Genomic DNA, 15489 nt, shown 5'->3' with positions numbered 1-15489 from the left:
TGTGCATAATGCTGTGTGTAAATTGGTTACTCATTTACCTACAAAAATAGTCATGCTTGAGATTTGATATCATCCTTCATAAATGAATTCAGAATCCTGGCATCAAGCACTCTTCCTGGACCCATTCCAACTGTTTATTATCCTAAATTCATACTCCTGCTCAGGAGTACCTGTAGAACATTTGTAAATCATCCTTAATCAAAACTGGCATCATTGGCTAAAAATTATTTTCTCTTCCACTGTGGTTGTTTGGTTGCTTTTTGAATGAAATTGTAAATAGTGACTTGGCAAAGAGACTACAAATTTTATGAGTTTTTTTTTTAAAAAATGCTAATTTTCTTCCTGACAGTCCTGAAGGCACTGACATTCGCTGGTGTATAATTCCATAGTATTGGCAACGCTCTAGTGCCTCATCCATGTAACCATTCTTCATGTGCAAAACTAGGCCAAGTACCAAAGAGAGGATATTCAAAAATGTTCAACATACCCAAGATCTTCTGGCATGATTCACTCTTGGCAGTGAATTTACCAACTGAGCAGTCAACCAACTATAATGTGTTTTTATTTTAAGAATGAAAAAACTTTCATTTTTGTAGTGCATTATGTTGAAATGCTTCACTGTTTTACAGTAATGGAGAACCCCATTATAATGCAGTTCTCTTCAACCGTGCCTTCAGCTCCCCTCTCGACTCTCTACCCCCTCCTCGCTTCCTCCCTTCCCTCCCCTCACCCTGACCATTTCCCCCCTGCTCGGGTCCCAACCCAACTGTCCAGCGCCTTGGGACGTCCCCCCGACATGAAAGGCGTTCCATAAATGAAATCTTGTTGTTATTGTAATAATACTTGCATTTGATATAGCGCCTTTCACGTCTTCTAAAGTCTCAAAGTGCTTCACATACAGTATTCATACAGTAGTTGGAATCCATGGAATCTGAACCAGTGCTATAAGGGGGGGGAGGGAACAATTGCATCGGCATTCTGGGACCACTGTGGACAACATTTCAGGAAATTAAATGACACTGGCAGTGATCTTATGTCAGACATTGTTAGCATGGGGAAGCCAAAATGGTTACCATTATTTCATTGCACTGCTGCTGAATCCTCAAAATGGCGACTGACTAAGTTCTAAAACTAGAAACTGGTAAAATAATCAGCTGATAGCCGCAAACTGTATACAAAAGTGCAATATGTACATTATATATAAAAAAGCAATACAAATGTAGAACTACTTGAATAATGAACATGCCCAGGAAGGCAGACAAACAGGTTGCGGAACCCCACTCATGTTGACAAATTTCTGAATACAGCCGACAAGAGGAGACTCCAACACAACAATAATTCTTGCATTATGATATAGCGCCATATTGCATCGTTGAAAAGTCTTAAAGTGCTTCACAGTATATTCGATAAAGTGAATTGACTGCATATTTTGTGGACGAAATGCTCGCAAATATGTTAATATATCAAGAGAAAGATTGGATTCTAACTTAATTTAATGCATTTTATTTTCCCTTACTTGCCAAGGAACCTTGGTTGTGTCCTCCACTGTAAGCTTGGTTCTTCTCATTTTAGTATATGGAAGGTGGCTTAAGTTAAACGTTAACTGCAGTAATCTACTGCTCACTGAGTAATAAGGGCAAATATTCCAACGGGTTTAGAGTCTAAAGAAATCTACCAGGTTTTATCATCAAAGGTAATTCCAGTGAAAACTACTGCTATTTGTAACTATCCTCTAATTTTCCACTGGAACTACCTGTCCCTATACAAGAGAGGAAGACAAAAAATGCTAACTTTTGTCCCCTAAATCACCCCACCATTAATTTTCCCTCAATTCACAGACCTTGCCAAGCACCAAAAAGATTAACCAGATGTAGTAACTAACGAGCAAATGAAATGTAATCTCAGAGATGAAGCCACAACAGTTAGGTAGGGGTTTGGGATTCACGAGGATCTGTCCAACATGGCTTCTATTACTTTAGAAATCGAAATGGATCTAACAGTCAGTTATCATTAAAGTAACTATAATTTAGTACACCAGAGGAAACACATTACCCTTTTGACTTAGTGACCATAGTGACCATATAATAATAATAATAATAATAATAATCCTTGCATTTTTTGATATAGCGCTTTTCACGTCGGGAGGACGTCCCAAAGCGCTTCACAGAACACACTGTAAAGTGAATTGACTGTATATTTGTGGGCGAACGCGGCAGCCAATTGCGCACAGCAATGTCCCACAAACAGTCGTAGATTGAAAATGACCAATTTAATTATTGTTTTTTTTTAGTTTTGGAGGGATTATTATTAGGCGTGTGGAGTAAGGAAACTTGCCCAAGGTTTCGCCCTGCCTGGAATTGAACTCAGGTCTCTAACCACTGAGCTACAGGACTCCACATATGACCATAGTGGGTTTTTTTTCAGAAACTCAGTGTGAACAATTTAAGGTTTTAAATTAAAAGTAAATTCTGTTTATCTTTGACATTTATTGCTGGCAATTCAGGTACTGCAACATATTCATGTTGAAAAGCACAAGTCACATACATTTTGGATGAAGGAATCACCTTGCAGGAAATCTGGCAATAATACAGTACAACACAAAAATGATAACCATATAGCTTACCAGTATGAAACCCAGAAGATTCATGGTACTTGTCTGACTGGGAGCTCTCTAAATGGTGGCTTGCAGTGGTCAGGACGTGTTAACACCTTCAAATGAACAAAATATTGGTTTGATATAGCTCTTTTTATATAGAAAGAACTTCTCAAACGCTTGATTGTGAAAGAGCACTGAACAGGGAGAAGGGAAAGAATGTTGACCAAAAGCAATCTTTTTTTAAAAAAAATCAGGATTTGAAAACAAAGAGGAAAGGAGGCAAAGATGTTTAGAAAGCAAGTTCCAGGAATAGTGAATGAAGAGTTAGTTACCAATGCAAAGATGGAGGGAGTACGAAACAAGGAACAGACTAGATATTGGAGCAGAGGGTATAGGCAGGAGCAAAATGCTTAAATAGGGGTAAGTACTTGAAAGTCAGACAAGGATCTTAAAGTTTCATTGATTGGGACAAGACAGGCTGGTTAACCATCAACATCACCTCAAATTGCTGCTTTTGTGAGGCATGTCTCCTCAACCAGGTCAGCTGTAGAGATCTCCCAATTGCATTACTTCTGGGGGAATTTTAAAAAACTGTGGTACTCATTTAATCAACCTCGAGAGGGCGAAGGGCTGAGTGGATCCACACAGATTCGGACCCAGAATCTTCTGGTCCTTACTTGAAGAGCAAGTTGGGATGTAAGACAGACGAATCATCAAAAAACATTGGTAGTAAACAGGTTCCCTTCCACTCATGAAGGATTACAGATCTCAATCGGACCTCTAAGTGTGCTGAAGGGATTTAAACCTTTTCCAAAGCAAGACCTTCGGGCTGTACTATACTGCATTTAGTGGGTACAGAAACAAGTCACCTATGCTCATCATGTCAACCAAAAGAGAATACTGGAGTTAGACAATCACAGCAGCTCTACAATACTGTTAACAGAATATTTTTTCTTAAGCCAACAAACTGACTGCAAGAGTTAACTTTCCTCTCCTTGTCCACAGCACAATATTTTGTAGACAGCGTGGGTAGAGTTAAATACCACGAGTTTGATGTCCTAAAATACTGCATTTAGTTTCCAAGTCCCTGTGGTTATCCAGAAGCTTTGACTTGAAAATATAATTACTAAAAAAAATGACAACCAAAATGCATTACCCTAAAAAAATTCCTAACTGAAAGGAATACTAATACTTCAGTAAAGCTATCTAAATCTAATAGCACTGACCCTTTAAATTGGCCAAACGAAGGTTCAACAAGCCAATCCTAAAAGCATGCCAAGCAGAGGTCACGCACAGATTTTGATGCAAATCATTCCCCAAAAAAAGACACGTTGCAAGAATCTATCCATGAGAAAGACCGTTGGAACAACAAACACACTGGAGGTGAACAGTTGCACTGGTGAACGTGATCAGGAAGAGACAATGGATTCAGGAGGAGGAGTTCCATGGTCCATGCAGAGGCATTTTCACAGAGCGCACAATAGAGAAAGACAGGCCACCTGACAGTGATGATGAATGTTGCAACAGGACAAAGGATCAGTGCCTCAGCTAATGATACTGAAAGAGAGGGCAAGATTGTTCCTTTAAACAAAAAAAATCCCAGTAAGGCTTAAAAAAAGATTAATTTATTCCAGCAAGTCTTACGTTACAGAAATATTACATGTACAAATGTACCACATTTGTTGTATTGCCATAAAGCAGTTAGTTGTTGTAACCTTCTCTTGACCCCTCCTACCAGGAACTCCATCCAGTCACTGTTTACAGGCTGCATCCAGCATTGTTTATACAGAGTCATCAATCTAAATTAAAGAGAAAGTATCGACTTCCTATGCTTTTAATATCCCTCTGTGATTTAATCAATCTTCTCTTTCAGCATGATTTCATATTGTATGTAGTGAACTGACTATTTTCCCTTTTTCTCCACATACACACCAACTAAATTGTTTGCTTTCATCCCTAGTGGAGACAAATGCACCTCACATTGCTTCTTGCAACTCTCAGTGCTATAATTGTGTAGCTGCAATATTTTATTTTGGCTTATACAGGCATTGGCAACTTGTTTCTGCGTATGCTAAATTTTCCTATCCCATATTTTACTAAAAATACATTTTCAGCACTCCTAAGTTGACCTTAAGATCTATTATACACCCTGAATCTTTAATCAATCACATCTTCCTAACAATTCTATATACCTACCATGGATCCCTTATGGTAAATGCATTTACCACTTATGATTTACAATTTTCAATTGAGTTCCACTTAGACCAGGAAAGACAACTCCATTGGCCCATCGACTACCAACCAAGCTTTAAAGCAGGGCCAACATGAAATCATACATTACAGATATGTGCACACATTTTTCTCTGGAAAGCCCCCTGCTCATATTGATAGGTTCTCACACTTGAAAAAGAGTCAAGAGTGCAGTTTGAAAGAAGAATGAATATGGGGAGGGACAGGGAAAGAATCATGCTTTAATTTTAATAAAACCCCTAGTTTTGAAAATCTGCCCAGAGTGAAGTTTCAGAAGTTATACTTTGTTTCAAATTATTGCATTCATCTCTGGCATTGTTTACAGAGCAAAGGAAATTCCATTCAGATCCAGTAATCTGGATTGATTTCCAATTTGCATCTGTTACCTTTAAGTAGATGAAGCTCATAGTACAATGCAATAGACAAGTCATATAGAATAGCAACCAGCAAGCAGGATTCCAAGAAAGCTAGAATCATGTATTTTTAAAACTTTCACTCGCACAAACTCGTAAAAGATCATTTTAATGTTATTAGCCTAGCTCTCAACACATTGAAAACACTATTTAGTGAATTTGTCCATATGCAGAACAGCCCTCGCTCCGCAGGCAAAATGAAATACAAATGCTCTATAACATCCTGCTGTGAATCACATCACTGCTGGATCTGAATTTGAAATGACTTCTAGCATGATAAACTAGATTTCACTGGTAAACAAAGCAAACCTGTAATATTAAAAGTCTGACAACTCACAAGTATCACAAATAACAAGGGAAGCATAAGAAAGGTAATTAATCCACAAATAAACTGTTTTAACCAAACTGAATTAAACTTCATGCATGCACTTACACAAATAATACCAATTAAACTTAAATACTAAATTATGTAAACCTTACCTATGCATTTTAAAATTTACAAAAATATTAAATTTCACAGCTTTACTAATTCCTCAGTAATGTCACTGGACAACATAAGAGTCTAAAATCCGCATAATTTGGCAGTTTTGCGCATGCACACACAATCTCCCTCTCACACCACATACACACACGCGCGCGAGAGAGATCTCATGACACTATTGATTTGTGCCTCAAATCACTAAAACACTATTATGGACACTTTTGATCCCTATGAAGCACCTTCCTTTTCTTACCCTGAAAATACCAAAGTCTGCCACATGATTTAACATATTGACTACATTATTAAAACTCGACTATTCCAGATTTCTTTGGGTTTTCAAATGCTCTCCATGTTTCCTTTAAAATGTCACCATAATTTTGTTAAATAACAATAGTATAAAGCAATATACCTATCCCACCTGGTTAGGGACATATGTGCGTGTGTTGGGGGGGCGGGGAGCTAAATAAAGAAGAAACAAAAAGTATCAATTAAATTTAATTTGAATATACTGCAAGTCTATCCTGATCATCAAAATATAGGCAGTTAAATATAAGATGCAAAAATTGAAGTAATTAGCCAACAGCAAGGGTTAGGCTTTGATGGCGTACTTGGAGTGCAAGCATTTCTGTGGTCCTCAATGCAACCAATTTGAGGTTTATTCTACTGAATAAAAAATGCGTCAGTGTGCCACTGCCATTTTATATAACTGCCACAAGGTATTGAATTTAAAACTTCCTGATTTTAACATCTGTAACTCGGCTGTTTTACTGTTGGGAAACCATTGCAGTCATCTGCTATGTATTTTGATCAATAGCCTTCCATTCCAACCGATTCCAAATACTTGGAAGAGAGAAGAGGCAAAGGAAAGTATGATTACATTTAAAGTGATTTGGATTCAGAAAATTCAAATAAATAGGCTTGAAATTTGTCATCAGGTCTACTTAATGCAATTCTCAGTAAACATCGGTTAAAAATCCCCAACATTCAAGGGTAAAACCACTGCCACAAAGCTTTGACCATCAAAGAATCTTGGTAGTGTTTTGCATGACTGAAAAAGATTGACTTATTGAACAGATCAGTGACATTGATCTCGGAAGGTTGCATTCTGCAGTATAGAACATAGTTAGGAACTGTTTTTTTGCTGACGTTTCAAAGTGAAAACGTTCCCAATCTTTCCATCTCTACACTCCTGAGGCCGCTCGACTCATTTCAGTCTATAGCACATAGTTCCATGTGTGCCAAGAACATTTCAGTTCTTCATTTAAACACCTATTTTTCATGTTTTGAGCCTTGGCAGAATATGATAACACTCTTATTGACCACATGGACATTGCAGCAAAGCCACATCCTGTCCTCCTCGCCCATGGTACATAGTCACCTTCCAGCAGTGCTGGGGGAGGTCTGACTGGATAATTAAGATCTCCAACTTGGCTAATCACCCCCCACCCCCACCGTTCTAGGCGCTGAGGCCAATTAGAGAGAACCCCAGCTGAGAGCAGCATACACAGAACAGCATTCTAACCTGTAGGCGTCCAGTGTGTATTGACACCACGCTTTCCCCACCAAATCATTGGGGAAGCTCAAACATCTGGATAGAACTGTACTGACAACAATCCACTTCTTTTCCCACCACTACAGGATTCACCAATTTGGGGGCAAACACTGAACAGTTAAAGGAAGACAGAATTTAGATAAATTCAGATATTTTTAGAGCATTTGCAATATTCATCATACCACACCCTGGCAATGGCAATGATGACAGGTTTTCATTTCTGTTATTAAACAGAACTGCATGCATTTCATTGCACAAATGCTCCCTCTCCCTTCAACCCCAACAGCTAAAGCACAATCCTAACTAAATGGAAAATATGTGCATGTACAATACACGTTTGATAGAAATGTAAAACATTTCTCTGCAGTAAAATGTAGGCAACATCAAGAAAAATATTCAGACAAACAATTTTGCAGAGAAATGTTTTACCGCTCTTCCATTCCAACCAATTACAAACAAAGGCTCCTAATTAAGCATCCAGAACCACTGAGAAAATTCTTTGGCCCACAGTAAGCTCATGAACTACATAATGTTTGTGAAAAAAAGTCTGTTCATTGACCACAAACTGCATTCAGTGGTCCAGAGTAGTCACATTCCCACCAATCAGCTGACTTTACCAGAGATTAGGTTTTCATTTACGCACATAGACAAGAATATACTAAACACAGTTTAATCAGCAGGCTGATAAAACATCAAATCTTATCCATGCAGCTAATGATTAGTTTAACTGAACAGTAATTTGTTAGACAAAATCAACCACATCAGATTGCATATCGATGTACGTCCTGGCCCATCGCTCGTATAGCAGAAGCAANTTTTTTAGTCAGCTAGGCATTTCTCACTTGGGGAAAACCCATCAACATGCTTAAATGTATTCAAACAAATCTACACAAAAATTTATATAGCGTCTCTCACGTCAGAAAACGATCTTAAAGCGCTGGACAGTCGAGGGTTTGCAACTGAGCTGGAGGTTGGATTCGGGAGAGATGGGGGCCAAGAAGGGTTGGATGGGAAGGGAGAATGAGGTGACCAATGGCGTGGTCAAAGAGAAGGTCTTGAGGCAAAGACTGAGATCCATGTATGCCACCCACACACAGAAAATTCCATGTTGATAATGGAATGCACACCCTCTCCCCAGAGGGACACACCCGGCTTACCCAATTTCAGAGAGCGTTAGGCACAACTTGGCAAAACCCAAGGTGTGGGGACCAGTTAAACAGGTAAAACTTGCCATGGAGAACTTCCCATTGCTTGTCCAGCTGGGACTACTGTACCAGTCAGGGCTTTAGCTTGCAAGGTTGACAGGAGTGGAGGGGAAGAATCCCTGTTCCTTGTGAGTCAGGCTGCCTGGTGTGTCATCAGCGGTATCCTGAAATGGCTCAAGAGCTGAAAAGACGGGGACCACCAAAGGGTTGGCTCAATTCCAATGTTGAGTTTTCAAGCATGTCACCCAAGAACCAGCTCAGCTCCAGAGAGATCCTGTTTATCTCCCCCTCAAAAGAAGGATGGATCCAAAGAGACCAAATACAGGTAGTAAAATATTAATTAATAAGGAATCAGGACTCACTTATTAAGCAATATTTAAAGACAGGTTGGACAACAAACTAATATGACCTCCCCAAACAATTCACCAATGATTTCGGCAAAGTAATCAAGGGAATGTACTATTCCAGCAGGAGGACAAAAGAAATGCTGGCCCAAATTCTGTGTACGCAATGGAAGATAGAAGCTTTAGCTGCCAATCTACCAATCCTATATTCCCAATTTGGCGTCAGACTTCATGAAATCCACTTAAATCAGAACAACATTGTTAGTTCAAGGTAACAAATAAATCAATATCCTGATGTGTTATTTATAATAATTCTTGTATTTAATACAAAATCTAAAGTTGGGAGAACGTCTCAAAGCAATTCACAGGACTTACTATAAATTATAGTGATATTTTGTACGCAAAAGTGAAAGCCAATGTCCCACAAACAGCCATAAACTGAAAGCCAATTTTGTATACAGCCCTCTTAAAAATTGGGAGTCTAATTGCTTATTCAGATTGTACCAGAATAGGCAATACGAATGACTACCAGTTAACTGAACTACTCCCAACCCTACCTCTTCAGGTTCACAGATTTTCACTATTTTGACAGATGAAACAAGTTATACACCCGATAGTCCGTAAATCAGTGCATCAAACAAGTATTACTCAGTTGTGCAATCAGAGTACCATTCCTCACCACCTTACTGAAGCAATGCTGGCACAGTTTGGGCAAAATAAGTCTCATTATTCATTAAGAACCGGAGTCCAATTTGCCAAGCATCCAGCTGCCAATGGAAGGCTTCACTCTCTCCAGCAATAGAACAAGAACAGTATTAGAAAGTACATTTATTTATTCAAACATTTTAACACATATAAAATGCTCTATTAAAGCTATAATTCCTCTCTTGTTAATAGGACTTTTCCACTCACTATGGGTCATGGGATAGCATTGTTTACTCTTGGTAAAAAATAGAATGGGGTACTGTAGTACCGCATATTATTATTGAGGTTGTGGCATCAGTAACTGAACGCATAAAAGCATTCAATATTTTTATAAACAATAACAGTGAAGCTGGGGAAACTGTCAATGAGTGCATTGGAGAAGTTGAGACTGGAGGTAAGGAAAATGTGGATAGGGGTTTCAGCTGTGTGGCTTGTGAGGTGTGATTGGAGGTGGGCAAATTGGCAGAGGCAAAAGTGATCCCAATCAGGGGCTGGATACGAGGTAGGAAGGCCAGCTGGCAATCTATATGAATGAAAAGTATTCAGCTTTAAGAAAGATCAATCCCAACATCATTCTGATTTTTCAGAATCGACAACATTTTGGCGGGGTCATGCAAAAGCGAACATTCCAATAAGATGAGTCCATAAATACTTGAACTCATCATCACCTGATTACATAAAGAGTTTCATGGCATTTGCGCATTCTCACTTAATGAATAATAACATAATCACTTACAATGTTACTGATACTATAAAACAACAACATGAAACACGAGACTCAAAAAGCAGGAATGTAAAGCAGCACTATATAGTTTTGCCCTGCGCTTTTTTAAAAAAAAAATTTAAGCTTAATCCTTTTTGGATTTTTAATTTACAATAGTTACGGCCTAGTGCCTCACTAGGTAGTGCCATTTATCTACTGAGTCATCGGTAGCTACAGTTCAAAGATCTATTTTATGACCTGCTGAATTTGTTTTGTAAGCTACAAGGACACATCCTTCAAGAACTTCATTAAAAGCAAGAAGATTCAGGCATTATAATGCATTTGCAGCAATTTACAAGAACTCTAGTCAATAAAACATTTTCACAGAACACTAAATTTTTAGTGCATTTTCTACCAAAATATTTGCATTTCCCACTGTATATAAAATATTTTATAAGAGCGAGTTCTGTCCACTTAAATTTTACTAATTCTACTTTTCTAGATTTCAAACAGCAATTTAAGAGGATCTTCCCCCTCATCCTTTCTTCGGAAGTATTTAACTTTGGAGCAGTATGACAATAAGCTTTTGGAAGGTCCAATCTGCTGCAAATTCTTTAAATTAAGCATTAAGCCAGTCATTTTCAGTAGGTGAACAGTACTGCCTATATGGACTGAATATCCACCCACCCAAAACAAATCGAAGCCAGCACAGCTCACAGATCAACACTGCTACAATCAAAAGGTGCACAGCAGACAATACTAACCACTAATTGGTCCTAAAATTCCCTAGCCATAGGTGTAGGGATTAATAGGCAACAAAAAATAAAGTTTTTCTTTTACTCATATCAAAATTCTGCAGGGTCCAAAGGAAATACTCTATCAAGAACATTCACAAATATGTTATTTTGAATATGGAAACCGTCTGGAGTATTACTCCCCATACATCATATTATGTAAACTCAATACAATCTTACAGCAAGATTTCTTATATATTGCAGATTTTACAAAATAAGATTTCCTCTACCCCAGAAAAGCAGTGTTTTCAAATACCCTAAAACAAGGAATTATCCAACAGAGTTGGGGAGTGGTCAGAACTTGTTCCAAGTAAATAACCGGTGATGCTGGATTATGATTTCTTGGGTCACTTTATAATCAGAAGTAAATCAACTGAAAATAAAACTAAGCTCATAATTGAAGGAGGTGTACTAAATGATTAGTAAAAAAGCAAAGCTTGCTCTCTCTGGATAAACAACCTACATAAATCCTTGATAAAATATTGTTAAGGATATTAATTAATCCTATTTTCCTGTGTAAATTTTAATCATCATTGCCCATGTGAAAAAAGACCCGATCATTGTAAAACAAAATAGAACAATAATTTTGCTGTTACACCGTAAGGAGTTCAACAACCGGGTTCTATTGGTAGATTGAAGTGCTATGCCTAAGGGTGTTAACGCAGTTTTCTAGGCTTTGACGTCTGGCACCAAAGCCTCAATAGACCCAATGAAAATGGCAGCCGACATAGAAAGCAAGATGAGAGCTTGGGGAAGAGGGGGGAAAAAAAAATCAGGCTAGAGAGAAAAAAAATAGGCCTAAAGGCAACAGAAAAGAAAGCACGTAAATCAAGCCTCTATGATCTAAATCTTTTTAAACACTCTTACAATTCAGAAATCTATCATACAGATACTAATAAAATATGAATCAGCTTTTCCACAATTGTCAAAACTGGCAAATGAGCAAATTATACTATAGTATTCGTCCTTCAAAATATTGTTACTGAAACACACTATTCCTAAGAATAATCACTATTAAGTGCAAATAAATTAAAAGAGCATTTTCTGGTAATATTATTGTTAACAGGGCTTAGGGTTTTAAATAAAAAGACCTGCTTAAGAACATAATCCTAACAAATGTACAGACTAAAATACTGTACAAATCAATTCATAATTAATGCTACTCAAAACCTAACTACATTTTTGGTAACAGGCAAGAAACCCAAATCTCAGCAATATAATGTTACAGAATGCTATTTCGAGATAGATACAGGATAGCTTTTATGTACCCACAAGCTGTGCCAGAGCAGTGTGACGCACATTTACCAACATTCACTATATTCTGATTTCAACGTTTTTTGGTGGGGGAGGAGGGAGTTTAAAAAAAAGTCGAAAGACAAATCATCACAGGAGAAGAAAATCACTTTCTCACTGGAGTAAGAAAGAGAAGGTAGGAGAAAAAGTTAACACACCTTTCAATTACAATTTAGCATATCTAGAGATCGGAAAGATCATCTGATCACCTTACATGGAGAATATATCCATACAAGGTGAGACAAAATCATATACAGTGTTTAATAAAAACAAATATTTAACCCCATACCATATAAAATCACACAAACAACTTAAAAAGACCGACAGCTGATGCAGACCATGAGTTACAATATTCTGCACTGGTACAAAATGATCTGCAATTCACTATTGTTAAAATTATTGGTATTCTGTAGATGTACAGCTCCTGGCAGAACTGCAAACGCACCCTTTGATTAATTCTGCAGAGCAGCTAGTAATGTCGATCATTTGCACATATAAATGATCAATCCTGTGGTCAATGAAATAAAATGGGTCAACCCAGATGGTCACAGCACAACTCCTCCCCCCACCGTTTCCAGTCTCTTTTCCTTCCTTAAAGAAAATCTTTCCTTTAATTAAACACAGTATAACACAACACTGGAAGAGAAACAGGCAGCAATTTACATCAACAAACATTAAAAGGTTACATTTCACAAAAGGCCCAGATTTCCACAATGGATGTTTGCACAAAAGCATCTGTCAACAATTTTTGCCAATTTCTTTTTCTTCTTGGACGTCTAATGAAATGATGTGGGGAAAGGAAAGGGGAGCAAAAAGAAAGTTAAAGAATATTTGATTCGATTCTAATTTAAACTTAAACGAAACCACATTTTTTTGGGGGGGGAAAAAAAAAGAGAGAAAAAACACACACACACACACCCAATGGTCACGAAAACGGTAAGCAGAGCAGAGAGGGAGAAAAGTTCGCTACACTTGGGTGCAATCAACCCCCCAAAACAAGCGGAGTGCACATTTTTTTTAAAAAAAATATAGCACCGACCGGTTCGTCTGAATTAATTGCGTGTCTCCCGGAGCTGCCATTGCAGCCATCTCATCTCTCTGGGCTCTTAATCAGCGTTTTATCTTTCAGGGTAACCCAGCGACCCAGCTCTGTCGCTACCAGCGAGAGGGAGGAAGAGGGACTGTCTCGTCTCCTCCAGCACACGGCATTCTGGGAGATGTAGTCTCCTCGCCCCGCCTCCCCCCACGTGACGCACGGGGGACGCTCGGCCCCGCAGACTACGGGTCCCGAGAGGCACCACGAGAGAAAGCGGGCGCCTGCGCGCTGGCTCCTTTCCGCCGAGCCGAGTGTTTACCAGCGTTGTTGATTCACTGAAGCCGCTTCGCTTCAGCTTAACCTGAGCACAAACCTCACCGGACCCGCCTCCTCCTCCCCCCACCCACCGAGTCTGTCACTGCCGCGGCCCATTGGTCGCTCAGGCGCCCCCCCCCCCACCCGAGTCCTGGAGGAGCCGCTCGGCGCCCGTTCGTTAAGGAAGGGAGAGGGGGCTGCCTTGCGCGGAGCTCGTGTTATGTCCATCACGTTAGCTCGAGCTGCCCCGACCCAGCTCGTTAAATGTTTATTTTTTATTTTTTTTACACACACACACAAAAACGTCGAATAAAATATATAAATATACACGTGAGGAGCAGCCCCCCCCACCCCACCAACCCCGACAGGCGAAGGGCGAGCGGCTGCGGCTGCAAACAGCCCGTCAAACCATAAACACTCTCTCTCTCTCTCTCTGGCACCCACCAGATTTTCAAACTAAATGTCTCCCACACTCCTACTCCACCTCCTCAACCGCACTCACACACACTCCTCAACCGCACTCACACACACACACACACTCACACACACTCACACGCACTCACACGCGTGCTGTAAAGCGGTCTCGGGGGTAGGCACAGGAGGCTGCCCCGAGTGTCCCGCTCGGTTTGCGGCCTGTGCTGTCTCTCCCCCCCATTCCCGGGCTGAGCCTCCCGCTGGCCTGGCGGGGAGACCCGAGGGCGGTTGAGGATGGGACTGGGGGGGGGAGGAAGGGACTGGAGGCGGGTGAGCAGGAGGAGGGAGGGGGGGGGTGAGGAGGAGGGGGGACTGAACCACAAACGCCGAGAAACTTCGCTCACCCAGAGCCCCGGGACTGGAGCCGGAGCCCCTCCTCTCGCCTCGCAACAACTGCCGCTGCTCCACCACCACACCGCCGCCACCAACAACAACAACAACAACAACCACCACCACAGCCACCGCCACTTTTTTTAAAAAAAACTGATTTAGTTTCACTTACAAAAAAAAACAAGAGCCGCGGAAAGACAAACCGCGGGGGACTGACTGACTGACTGACTCACCGCGGGGATGATGATGATGATGGTGGGGGAGCGGGAGGGGGGGGTCACCAGGAGCTGCGAGGCGCCAGCCTGACCTTCGCCTCCGAAGACGGGCTCTCGCTGCCGGCCGCCATGTTGCTCTGCTCCCCGTGTATTTAAATGGAAACCGCCCACTAGTCAATCAGTCAGTCAGTCAGTCAGTCGGGGGGGGGGGGGGGGAAGGGGGGGGGTGGGTTGTCAATCAGCCGCTACAATAACACCCCAACCAGGAGCAAAGGCAAACACAAACAGCCACACACACACTCACTCACAACACACACACAGTACTGTGGCCAACAGCCCTCCCTCCCCCCTCCCACCCCCTCTCACTCCTGGCTGTTGCCGCTGCCGTTGATTATTATTATTATTATTATTATCTGTCGTTATGATGTACGGTTCACGAACACTAATAACCACAGATGTTCCGCTGGTCGGGTTGGGTTGGGTCGGGTCGGGGTCGGGAAGGACGAGGTCGCTTTGGTCGAAGTTGTTTTGGTCAATGTCTGTGCCACCGCCGCACAGCACAGGATCGTGTGTAAATACTGTGATAAAGCCAAAGTACTCTCTCTCTCTCTCTCTCTCGGTGTGTCTCTGCCCTACTGTACACTGCAGCTGAAAGCTTCCCTGCTCTCCCCCCCTCACCCCCTCCCCAACACCTCCCCCCCCCTCACCCCCTCCCCAACACCTCCACCCCCCACCCCCTCCCCAACACCTCCACCCCACCACCCCCTCCCCAACACCTCCACC

At 40.8% G+C, this 15489-nt stretch overlaps 1 protein-coding gene across 6 annotated transcripts in view; it reads right to left on the bottom strand.

Annotated features, from left to right (window-relative positions):
• The window catches only part of ncoa2 (nuclear receptor coactivator 2), a 154507-nt gene extending 139626 nt beyond the window's left edge, over positions 1-14881 (bottom strand). For 4 of the 6 annotated variants that reach the window (XM_007886931.2, XM_042332452.1, XM_042332453.1 and 1 more), the window contains exons 1-2: positions 14725-14881; positions 2624-2709 (exon numbers count right to left, since the gene is read on the bottom strand). The gene's annotated coding sequence lies outside the window, so the exon portion shown is untranslated. Of the gene's footprint in view, positions 1-2623; positions 2710-13375; positions 13606-14505; positions 14565-14724 lie in introns of those variants that run through there. The other 2 variants (XM_007886941.2, XM_007886937.2) reach the window with 2 other exon arrangements.
• Positions 14882-15489: the final 608 nt, after the last annotated feature.

The sequence above is a fragment of the Callorhinchus milii genome, unplaced genomic scaffold (assembly GCF_018977255.1).
Source record: "Callorhinchus milii isolate IMCB2004 unplaced genomic scaffold, IMCB_Cmil_1.0 Scaffold2, whole genome shotgun sequence".
NCBI classification, from domain to species: Eukaryota; Metazoa; Chordata; class Chondrichthyes; order Chimaeriformes; family Callorhinchidae; genus Callorhinchus; species Callorhinchus milii.
Note: the sequence above shows the minus strand (reverse complement) of the source record. Positions and strands in the feature narration are given on the sequence as shown.